Source organism: Dromiciops gliroides, chromosome X (genome assembly GCF_019393635.1).
Source record: "Dromiciops gliroides isolate mDroGli1 chromosome X, mDroGli1.pri, whole genome shotgun sequence".
NCBI classification, from domain to species: domain Eukaryota; kingdom Metazoa; phylum Chordata; class Mammalia; order Microbiotheria; family Microbiotheriidae; genus Dromiciops; species Dromiciops gliroides.
Genome location: NC_057867.1, coordinates 82,247,142 through 82,259,470, shown reverse-complemented (window position 1 = coordinate 82,259,470; position 12,329 = coordinate 82,247,142). Strand labels below are relative to the sequence as shown.

The 12,329-nt window shown below is 42.9% G+C and overlaps 1 long non-coding RNA gene across 1 annotated transcript; it reads left to right on the top strand.

Moving 5' to 3' along the window:
- The first annotated feature begins 660 nt into the window (after positions 1–660).
- Positions 661–5,644, top strand: LOC122734138. The gene is made up of 3 exons (XR_006353997.1): positions 661–762; positions 2,881–3,750; positions 5,518–5,644. It is a non-coding gene; the product is annotated as an uncharacterized LOC122734138 (long non-coding RNA).
- The last annotated feature ends 6,685 nt before the right edge of the window (positions 5,645–12,329 follow it).

Genomic DNA, 12,329 nt, shown 5'->3' with positions numbered 1-12,329 from the left:
TCACTTAACCCCCATTGCCCCTCAAAAAAACCCCCAACCCCCCCTCCCAAAAACCCCCCAAAAACAAAAGTCACAAGAGGATGGGGCAGCTAGGTGGCACGGTGGATAAAGCACTGGCCCTGGAGTCAGGAGGACCTGAGTTCAAATCCGGCCTCAGAGATGGAATGGTTTTGAGAAATTTAGTCTCCAAGGTTAATTTAGCGTTGTTCTCTTGGATGAACTCTATTTGATCCTATTGGGAAATTTCCTTTGTTCAAGATTCCCATAAATGTTCATGCAAAATATCTCAGATGGGAAACACGTCACTGGATTAGAGGGGACTCTGTCAATTGGGGCATTTCTCTCTCCAAACAGAAAAAGGCTCAGATTAGAAAAATGATGAACTAATAATAATTGTTTCTGGCAGATTTGTCTGTATAGGGCAGAGTATGGGACTGATATATAGTTTTTCTTTAAGAAGGCTCATAGAGAACACAGTGAGATCCATAGACAAGAGTAGGCACACTGGAGGGAATGGACAATGGGAGAGGCAGGAGACTACAGACTAGAAGGGGTGAGTTCAAAGGGAAATGATCAGAGAAGAGAGGGATGAATAGAGGGGGCATGGGCACAGAGGAGAGAAGGAAATAGAGAACGGTATGTACATAGAAAAGAAAATGGCACCCAGTGAAAAGAGAAGGGTCCACTTGGAAGGTGCAAGGTGCAGCGATTCGATTTCTTAAGTGTCCGTGTGACCTTTCTCTCTCCTGCTGATGACAACGGGTAGGAAGACAGACAGCTTTGGGCCTGTGGATGGCTCTGCCCGCTAGCTCACTTTGGGCTCTTGTCTGGGGAAGCCATCTCGCATTGGCCCCGGTCCCACCAAGGCTTTGGGACGCCATCATTCAGCCTCCAGGTCGAGTCTTTGGGAGGGCGTCGTGGGCAGTACCGGACGGGGTTCATCTTTCGGCTGGGGTGGGAGGTTCCCTTTCTCCTCTTTGTCTCCCTCCCGCTTTCTGGGCGTGCTGGCAGCTCCTCCGCATTCCTTTCCCACATCCCCCTCCTCTTCTTCCCCCCCAGGAGGAAGCTCGGCTCCCGGGGTAGGGGCGGGGCGGAAAAGGAGGAATGGGGGGTGACGTGAGAGGGGTGGGAGGTGGGAGGAGTTGGGAGAAGACTCCCGTTCACTTATGCCTTCATCCGGTTCCGGGCTTTCCCGCCTCGCAGCCGCTCAGTTCAGCGCTGGCCTAGGGGGCGGGACTTCCTGGAGCGGAGGCCCCGTCCGCTGCTTTAGGTGACTCCCCATCTGACTTCCGGTCCCTCGCTGAGGGCACTAGTTTCTGGTTCCGAGGCCTCTTGATATTGGCGGGGCTAGGGACCACGTGAATCCTGGCTTTTTCCGGCTCTCGTCTCCCACCCCTCATCGCCTGAAGTCACAAAGGCCCTGCCCTCGACCCTTCCCGGTACCTCTTGCTGTCTCCTACTTCACCCCCCCCCCCCCCGCCCTTTGGGGGAGGCGGGGCAATGAGGGTTAAGTGACTTGCCCAGGGTCACACAGCTAGTGTCACGTGTCTGAGGCCGAATTTGAACTCAGGTCCTCCTGAATCCAGGGCTGGTGCTTTATCCACTGCGCCACCTAGCTGCCCTCCTACTTCATTCTTGAAGCAGGATTCGAAGTCAAGCCATCCTACCCCAAAGGTCGGCCTCGGGGCAGGGGAGCCATGAGTTATACTTTCTCTTCCCCCCATCTCACTGGGTTACTCTCATCTCTCTAGATGTTCTAAGACCAGAAGTGTAGCGTTCAATTTATTTTAGAAATTTTCAAAGAAAATCTTTTCCCCCAAATGGGGCAGCTAGGTGTCGAGGTGACTGTGTGGAGTCAAGATCTGAGTTCAAGTGTGGCCTCAGATACCCGCTAGCTGGGCAATCCTGGGCAACTCACCGTTTGCTTGCCTCAGTTTCCTCATGTGTAAAATGAGCTGGAGAACATGGCAGACCACTCTAGTCTCCTTGCCAAGAAAACCCCAAATGTCTTTTCCCCAAAGTGATCATGGAAAGGGGAGAGGGACCCACATGTACAAAAATATTTATAGCTGCTCTGTACGTGGTGGCAAGGAATTGAAAGTTGAGGGGATGCCCATCAACTGGGGAATGGCTGGACAAGTTGTTTTATACGAATACAAGGGGCAGCTAGGTGACGCAGCTTCTCTTTTATGTGTTCTCTTCCCCCACTAGAAGGTGAGCTCTTTGAGGGCAAATTGTCCTATCTTACTCACTGAGATTTATACCTTCAATACCTAGCACAGTGCCTGGCACATCATGTTGTTATTGTTATTCAGCTGTTTTCAATTGTGTCTGACTCTTCCTGACCCAATTTGGGGTTTCCTTGCAGAGATACTGAAGTGGCTTGCTATTTCCTTCTCCAGCTCATTTTATAGCCGGGGACTAAGACAAACAGAGTTAAGTGACTTGCCCAGGGTCACACAGCTCTTCCGTCTAAGGATAGATTTTTAACTCAGAGCCTCCTGACTCCAGGGCATGGACCCTCTGTGTCCAGCACTAGGATGTAAGCTCCTTGAGGGCTGGGGCTGTTTCATTTCTGTCTTTGTATCCCCAACACCTAGGACAGGGAGGAACATTCACTAGGGGCTCAATAAATGCTTTTTAACCTATTCATTGCCCTTGAGAAACAGTGTGGGGTATTTTGTTGACATCTAGTGGCTATACTGGGTATTGCAATTTACTGAGCTGTTTGGGCCAATAGTACACTTTAGTAATAGGTTCATTTACTGACTGTAGTAAAAGGTGAATTCATTAATTGATGGACTTTAGTAATGGGTGAACTAATTAGTTGATTGACTTTAGTGATAGGTTTTTATGTTCCCCTTCCTCCCTCTACTCCAGAATCACAGAATCTCAGAGCTGGAAAGGATTTCCAAGGACACTGTTCCAACCTAACTCCGGCATCTCTGAACAAGGGCTTCGCTTTGAATACCACCAATGACAGGAAAGCCACCACCTCCCAGTACAGCCATTCTACTTTGGGACAACTCCAAGGGTAAGGAAATCCTTCTGCACACAGAGACAGAACCTGCCTCTGCAGCTGTTCCTGGGTTTGTTCACTAGGGCTGTTTAATCTTTCCTCCTGGAGGTCCTTCTAATACAAGAAGATACCTAGCTCGTCCCATCTGAGTCTTCTCCAGGCTAACCATCACCATGTACTTCAGTGGATCCTCTGTGACGCAAACTCGAGGCCTTTCAACCCCCTGGCCACCATCCTTTGGATCCTCTGCAGCTTATCAATAATCTTCCTGAGCTGTGGGGCTCAGAACTCCACACAAGACTCCAAATTCTCCACCTTCCATGCCAGTCCTCTCTACAACATCTCAAATAATTGGTCATCCCTCATCTACCTGAAGGCCTAAAGTGATGAGCAATTCCCTAGCTCACAAGCCAACACATCCCATTTCCAGACAACTCTAATGATCAGAAACGTTTTCCTTATTGGCCGAGATAAAAATCTACCCACCCATTGCTCCTAATTTTGCTTGATGAGGATAAGCTGAACAAATGGAATGTCTCATAGACATTCAAAGATTTGAATCCGTCAATCCATCATTCATAAAGCATTAAACACATGCCGAGTGTTCTGCTAGGCGACAAGAAGACAAGGAATGGAAGGAAACAGTCCAAGCCCTGAAGGAGATGATAATCTTTGGGGAGAAACCACAGGTGCACATAGAAGGACGTACAAAATGGATACATAAATGTAAGGTAACTTGAGGGGAAAGGTGTGGGGGGAGATTATGAAAGGCTTTTATGTGGACACTGGAATTGATGCTCTGCCCTTAAAGAAACCAGAGATTCTCAGAGGCAGAGGACAGGCATTCCAGGCATGGTGGACGGCCTGTGCAGAATCACAAAGAGGAGATACAACATCATGTGTGAGGAAAAGCGAGGGCAACATGGCTGGGCCATAGAGAGCAGAAAGCCTGGTTGTGATGAATTTCAAGTGCCAAACAGAGCTGCTTCTATTTTAGTCCAAAGATAATAGGGAGCCACCGGAGTTTATGGAGCAGGGCAGTGATGTGGTATTCCAGAACTGCACATTTAGGGAGACTACTTTGACAGTTGTGTAAAGGGCAGATTAGAGAAGGGAGGGAATGAAGGCATGGGGCTCTAAGCCAGGCCTGACTCAGGCCAGTCTCTTGCTAATAGAGGTTTCATACTGAAAGAGGTGAGCATTAATAGGTCAGTCAGCTTTTCAGCAGAAGAGATTTACCTAGAGATATTGTTTCTGCAATATAGTCTTTGACACAGTCATTATTGAGAATTTCATCATTGTCTCCATTTGAGTCTCTGCCCCTTGTTTGGTTTTTATTGTGTTATTTCTCTGAAGGATTTATTTACTATTTCTACCCTTTTTTATTCGTCTGCACTATGTCAGGACCTTCATAGGTGGCACAATGTTAGAAAACCCCACATCATGCTAAGATAGCAGAGTTTTTAGCAGGCCCATTTCAGACACAGTTGAGTCATTTTGCTCTAATTTCTCTAGCAAATTGTTCATTTCTATCTTTTCTTTTGTTTATCTTTCCTTTCTACTTATCTAAAGCTGAGAGGGGGCAGCTAGGTGGTGCAGTGGATAGAGCACTGGCCCTGGAGTCAGGAGGACCTGAATTCAAATCTGGCCTCAGACACTTAACACTTACTAGCTGTGTGACCCTGGGCAAGTCACTTAACCCCAATTGCCTCACTAAAAAAAAAATAAAGCTGAGAGGACTTGGAAAGATCTTGCCACTGTTGTGGTACTGTCTCTGGCTTCTAGTTCAGTTACTGTTTCTGTCACGAATTTAGATGTTAAGGTATTTGGAACCCAGAAATTTGATCTTGACATTAGTTTATTGCCCAGGTTCCTTTCCATATGATCTGATTATCATCTTTAATGTCTTGGTGATTTGTTTTACTTTCTCCTAGATCTACTACTTGACGCTCTTCTTTTTTTCGTGTTTCTTTTAAGCGACAGATTGTGGGTTTTTGTTTTCTTCAATCTTTTTTAATTGGATATTTTTCATCCATTTACATTGAAAGTTATGAGTGTTAGGTTAATATTTTCCTCTTTTTTGTCTCTAATATTGTTTTTTTCTCCAATCAGGAATTTTCCCCCTCTTAGTCCATATACAAAGAACTCTGTTCCTTTAGTTATTTCAGTTGTCTTTTTTAAAGGAAACCCTATTCTCATCAACTTTCTCTTCCCTTAAGCTCTTTTTACCATCTATTTCCCCTTTCCCTAGTTTTAGAGTTTTGCTTATTAGTTCCTATTTTGGGCTTCATTTGATCTATTTCTTAAACTCTGCCCCTCTTTTATTCCTCCCAGTTAAGTAGTCAGGGTGAATCTCTCTTGTTCTCCCCCTTCAACATCTTTATAAATTATTTTCTAAGATTTCATTTTTGAAGAAGGATTTTGTTCCCTCCTTTTCTTTGTTACTTATCTTTCTTTACATTTTTCTGTTCTGGACTTATTCTTTTATTTGTCACCAGGCACTCACAACTTCATGAAACTCATGTGAACACTAGATTTATTACAAGAGAATGAGCATGCATGTGGAACCCTAAGCAAACATAGAGAATTCACAATCCATTCAGAAGTTTGTGTGACAGTACAACAAAGGAAGGAGGCAAACCCAGAAATCTCCTACTGCATGGGAAGAGGAAAAAGTGCAGTAAAGGTGGGAAAAGGAACCCCCCCCCCCACACACACACACCCTGGAAAGGTGACAGCAAAAGCAGCATTCTTTTCCCTTGGGAACTACTGGACCATGAAGATATGATGGTCTGCCTAGCTACAAATACCCCAGCTGTGCAGTTTCCCAGTCAAGTGCAGACTAACTGGTATCTCTCTTGCCTCCCAAGGACACACAGGGAGTCCAGTTTGGGATGCAAACAGAAAATTATGTCAGCTGGGCGGGGTGGGGGTGGGGTGGGCTTTGTCCTTGATGTGTTCAGGGCCTCCTGCATGCTCCGGGTCCAGTGTGTCTGGAAAATATGGCAACTCAAAAAGACAAGTTCAGGGGACTCCTTAACATTCCTTAATGTCTTCATGGCCCTTATACTTATTTAGCCACTCTTTATTCCTCACAGAATTAAAGTTTCTAAATTACCTGTGTTGGATTTCTTCTTCTAAACTGTTTGTATGTGACTGTCTTATAGATCTTTCCCCTTGGTCCCCATATGAAAGTGTCAGTCCCTGGGAAACACTGGGATACCTCTTCTGGTCTGACTAGCAGCATCTAATCATCTCCTGCCTCTGTTCCTAGAGATTGCTCCTCTGCCTCTGTAGGCTAGAAGTGGCTTAAAACCAAGCCTGTGGTTTTCCTAGGAATGTGCTAACACCTTGCAATAAATAACTTGTGCACCACACTCTGTTCCATCTACTACCTAGCCACCCCCTTTCTGAGTTTTACACCAAGTAGACAGTTATATAAACATTTGTTTGTTAGTCTCCTCACTGAACTTCCCTGTCTAAGACTACGTTGTTCATTCCTTGACTCTGAAATAAATGCCTGACTTTATTTACTGATCACCTTGTTGATCTGACTTTTATATAGACTTGGCAAATATGGTGTCAGAAATAAGATCTGGAGGAGGACAATGGTGGACAGTTCCAGGACTCAACTCTGTGAGTTTGGTACAAACAGGGACCCATTGTGTCCATGCAGGGCCCAGTACTGGGACTGTCCTTGGTAAGCCTGTCTCAGATCCCTGAGCTCCTACCTTGGTTGAGTTCTCTGAGGGTTCATGCAAGGGTCTTTGGTGACTACTCATTATTTGGGGCCACCAGTTATATGGAGCTATTTATTATTTAGAACCACCAGTTATATGGTGTTTATTTGGTTGCAGTTGCAGATTGCTGCAAAAATGGCAGAAGACAAGAAAATCTTGCATTTGAGATCTTGTTGAGACAAGGTGGAGTCCTCCATCAAAACCCTGTAATGGAATAAATAAATAAATAAATAAGTGTGTGTTTATGTATCTATTGGTCTCAGAATCTGACCTAAAAAGGACTTTCTTTTGGACACACTAAATTATTTTTAAGGAAGCTGTGGCCTTTTGTCTGTTTTTGTGGAGTGTTAAGTGGGCTGCTTGTATCTATGTGTGTCTTAGCACAGCCTCCTGAGACAGCTAGCAACCCAAACTGAGAGCAGAATCCTCATTGTTCTCAGCCCTATGTGCTTTAGCAGCATGGAGATAAACCTACCTGACCTGTTAGCAGTGACATAACCTTCTTGGATGAGGGGCTGGGGAGGGTATGAGGAAGACTGCCGGTAAGCACTTCTGTGGGGTTTTTTGGGTCATATTATCTATGTTTAAAGTAAAGCTAGCTTTGTCATGAAGCCACTATCACACACCCTTCATTGTTTTCCATTTGTTTGTCCATTGTCTCAAAGCTCTTGGTGTGTGTGTTTTTTCTGTGCCCATGTTTGGGTGTCTCTCAGAGTCTGTGTGAATGCAACTGTGCACGTAGAGCTGAGAGGGAAAAATTTTGGTGGCTGATCTGTCTCTCTGTGTCTCATTAACCACTCTTCTAAAAGATTATTCATTTCCTTTTACATTCCTGAACTGTGGCCAGGTTGGGGAATGTAGGCTGGATTAGCATTCTTTAGAACTTGTTGTAAGGGAGACAAGAGCACCCCATCACCAGAATGGCTGCTTTATTGTTCGACTGATAAGTGAAAAGCAACTTTTTAAGAAATATTAGAAAATTGAATTCGATGCTTGGGACTTTTAAATTAAATTAAAGTGAAGTAGGAATCAGTTGAGGAATAACTTTTGAATGGTCGTGTTTTGAGCTTAGAAAGTTTGCTGTAAATCATATGAGATGCCGTCAGATTATATATTTGAATCTTAAGAATTTTCTTTCTTACCCATGAAAGAAGACCTTATTTAAGAAAACAACTTGAAAATTATTTATGTTGGGTCAAAGGGTATGCACAGCATTATAACCCTTTGGGCATAGTTCTAAATTGCTCTCCAGAATGGACGGATCACTTCACAGCTTCACCAACAATGCATTAGTGTTCCAATTTTTCCACAGCTTCTCCAACATATATTATCTTCTTTTTTTGTCATTTTAGCCAATCTGATAGGTGTCGGGTGGTACCTCAGAGTTGTTTTAATTTGCATTTCTCTAATCATTAGAGATTTAGAGCATTTTTTCATATGGGAATAGATAGCTTTGATTTCTTCATCTGAAAACTGCCTGTTCATATTCTTTGACCATTTCTCAATTGGGGAATGACTTGCATTCTTATAAATTTGATTTAGTTCCCTATATATTTTAGAAATGATGCCTTTATCAGAAATACTGACTGTAAAAATTGTTTCCCAACTTTCTGCCTCCCTTCTGATTTTGGCTGCATTGCTTCTGTTTGTACAAACCCTTTTTAATTTAATGTAATCAAAGTCATCCATCTTGCATTTCATAATATCCTCTATCTCTTTTTTGGGCATAAATTGTTTTCCTCTCCATAGATCTGAGAGGCTGTGAGAAAATAGAACTCCAATAACTTCTGGAACTCAGTGTTGGTGCTCATTTATTTTCATTCTCCTGAGAATGGACCACCCCCCTAGCAGAGCACAGGCCTTTTATCTCTTACCATCCCTAACAGCGATTGGCCCCTCCCCCTAGGGTTACAATTTACATGAAGGAGCTGGCTAATCAATCAAATGCAGCATCTGCCCCTCCTCATTGATTTTTCTCGGGAACCTTCAATTGTGGATATTAGCATTAGAATATCTGCTTCTATTCTAATCAGCTCTCCCAGACTGAATTCAGACTGAATCTGAATCCACTTCCCAGACATTAAATCACCTGTAATTGTCTTCCCGGACAGCTCCAATCAACTTGAAAGGAGTCCACATTTTCCCACAAAGGCAAACTACTCCTTCCTCTCCTAATTTATCCATGGTATCACCCTTTATGTCTAAATCATGTACCCATGGGGTAGCTAGGTGGCACAGTGGATAGAGCACCGGCCCTGGATTCAGGAGGACCAGAGTTCAAATCTGACCTCAGACACTTGACACTTACTAGCTGTGTGACCCTGGGCAAGTCACTTAACCCCAATTGCCTCACCAATAAATAAATAAATAAATCATGTACCCATTTTGACCTTATTTTGGTATACAGTGTAAGATGTTGGTCTATGCCTAGTTTCTGCCATACTATCTTACAGTTTTCCCAGCAGTTTTTGTCAAATACTAAGTTCCTATCCCAGAAGCTAGAGTCTTTGGGTTTATCAAACCCAAGTCACTTACTACTGTGTCTCCTGTGCCTAACCTATTCCATTGATCCACCACTCTATTTCTTAGCCAATACCAAACAGTTTTGATGACTGCCACTTTATAGTATAGCTTCAAATTTGGTTCAGCTAGCCCACTTTCCTGTGCATTTTTTTCATTAGTTCTCTTGATATTCTTGACTCTTTGTTCTTCTAGATGAATTTTGTTATTATTTTTTCTAACTCTATAAAATAATTTTTAGGTAGTTTGATTAGTATGGCATTGAATAAGTAAATTAATTTAGGTAGAATTGTCATTTTTATTATATTAGCTCGGCCTTTGCATGAGCAATTGATATTTTTCCAATTATTTAGATCTGATTTTATTTGTGTGAAAAGTGTTTTGTAATTGTGTTCATAGAGTTCCTGGGTTTGTCTTGGCAGGTAGACTCCCAAGTATTTTATATTGTCTACAGTAACTATAAATGGAATTTCTCTTTATCTCTTACTGCTGAACTTTGTTGGTCATGTATAGAAATGCTGATGATTTATGTGGGTTTATTTTATATCCCGCAACTTTGTTAAAGTTGTAAGATGTTAATTTTTTATCCCATACACATCTGAGCTACTATAATGAAAGTTAATTTGCCAACTTTTAAGTGAATTCATTTATGTATGAGAGATCATATCCTTATAAAAAGTGTGCTGTTACCTATGTTTTATAGGAGGATTAGATATGTAAACTTGGACATTAAGGAAACAATCTATATAGGAGAAAGTAAGGTCTTTAATCAGGGCAAAGGAACTGTAGCTCGTGGTATCACAAAGCTTGCAAGCTAGGAATACCCAAAGATGGGAAACAAGGACAGGGCTTTTATGAGGTAACAGAACAGAGGGAGCTATGAAACTACCCTTGGGAAAGGTAAATTTCTCACAGACAGAAACTATTTAATGTAAATGAATCTTTTTATATAGTAACCTAAAGTCCAGGAAGTAAACTTGGGAATCTTTGGGAGGGGATAATTTGCTTGGGGGAGATCCATAAGTGGTCAAGAGTCTGGAAATGACAAAGACTGGTCAGCCCAAGGTGATTCATTTGTCTGGGGAAAAGGGGACTGGGTGGGGAATCAGTTCTCTGTAAATTTTGCAGTTCTCAGATGCTTATCAGTCTCTTAACCTCTTATTCCATTGGATTTGTGTGCAAGAGGGTGTAATTCTTTAAAGAGGAATTCCTAAGGACCCTTACCCCAACTCCTATCCCTATCCCAAACCCCCTCTCCCATTTTCCCCACAACAAAATGACAAGCAGGATAATTTCAGAAAAACCTGGAAAGACTCATGTGAACTGATATATAGTGAAGTGAGCAGAACCAAGAGAACATCGTGCACAGTGACAGCATTATTGTTCTATGAGTAATTGTGAATGACTTAACTACTCTCAGCAATGCAATGATCCAAGACAATCCCAAAAGATTAATGATGAAGCATACTATCCACCTCCGGAGAAAGATCTGATATTGATGGAACATAGACTGAAGCATTTTCTCCTTTTTTTTACTTGAGTCTTTTTATGTAAAATGATTAATATGGTAATATTTTACGTAATTGCACATGTATAACCTATACTGATTGCCTGCAACCTTGGGGAAGGTAGGTACGGAGGGAATGAGAGAGGGATAGAATTTGGAACTCAAAACTTTAAATAAAGAAATAGAAAAAAGATAGAAAGAATGAGAGTTCTTTAAGAAGTGAAATTCTCTGAAGTTTCAAGTGAATGCTGGGTTCCTAATTTGATGTATTTCTTATGGCTTTGTTATGAATAAGCACAAGGCTTGAACTAGTTGTCACCACATGACCTAGTTGTTGGAGAAGGAATATTTAAGAGGCTGTACTAAATTGTGTTGAGGTCTGTTTTGCAAAAGATTTTAGCAGGAACATCTGGGGATCTTCAGTGATAGGGAGCCAAAGAAGCAAATCTATTAAAAGAGGAGTCTCCTTAAGAGCTGCCCCAAGGGAAGATGTTTCTTGATGATCAGACAGCTTCAAAGGCCATCTGCGAATCATGACAGGCCATTGGCTGTGGGTCACTTCCAGCCCCAACCCCTTCGTGGAAAGCCCTGACTTTTGGCATTCCTAGCTCAGAGGCAAGGTTGAGTTTGATCCCTCCTTTTGTGACCCTTTTGGCCTTTAGGATGTTATGTATCCCCTCTTTTTTAGGGACACCTCACTCTCTTTGTATATACCGGACTCCTTTTTTGGGGAATTGTGTTGCCTACACATAGTATTATACACATAGAATTGTGTTGCCTTTTCATACTGGGATACTGTCAGCGTTCAGATGCATCTAGAACTTGCTCAAAGCCTAGTATTGGTTTAGGGGGGAATTCTGTTCCCCCTGACCAAAAAGGGGAGAATGGCAATCCCTGGGAAACACTGGGATACTTCCCCTGTTCTGACTAGCAGTATTTGATATCCCCTGCCTCCAAGGTAACTGCCTGGGATTCTGGGATTCGCTGCTGTCAGCAGCAGTTTCTCCTTGCCCTTGTTCCTTGACAGAGATTGCTCCAAGGACACTTCTGCAGCCTTTTCTTCTTGCAGTTTGGCTATTCTGTTGACCCAAAGGTGACCTCTGCCTGCCTTTGTAGGCTAGAAGTGGCCTCAAACCCAGCCTGTGGTTTTCCTAGGAATGTGCTAACATCCTGCAATAAATAACTTATGCACCAGCCTCTGTTCCATCTACTACCTCGCCACCCCCTTTTTGAGTGTATTGAACCCTCTATCTGTAAGTCCCCTCACTGAACTTCCCGGTCTGAGTAAGAATACATTGTTGATTCCTTAGCTCTGAATAAATGCCTTATTTTATGTATTGATCCTGGACTTTATGATCCTTGAAGCCCTTGTGATCTCATATCATTCCTGGTTGTTCAGAGACTTTCTTGGGAAATTCAAGAATTCTGCCTTGTATTAGGGCTAAGGATAGACTTGGTGGGAGGTGATCAATGAATCTTGGGCTGGCATTATGGATGGCACGTTTGTTCCGCCTCCTGCTGTAAGTCTCCTTACCTCAGTTGG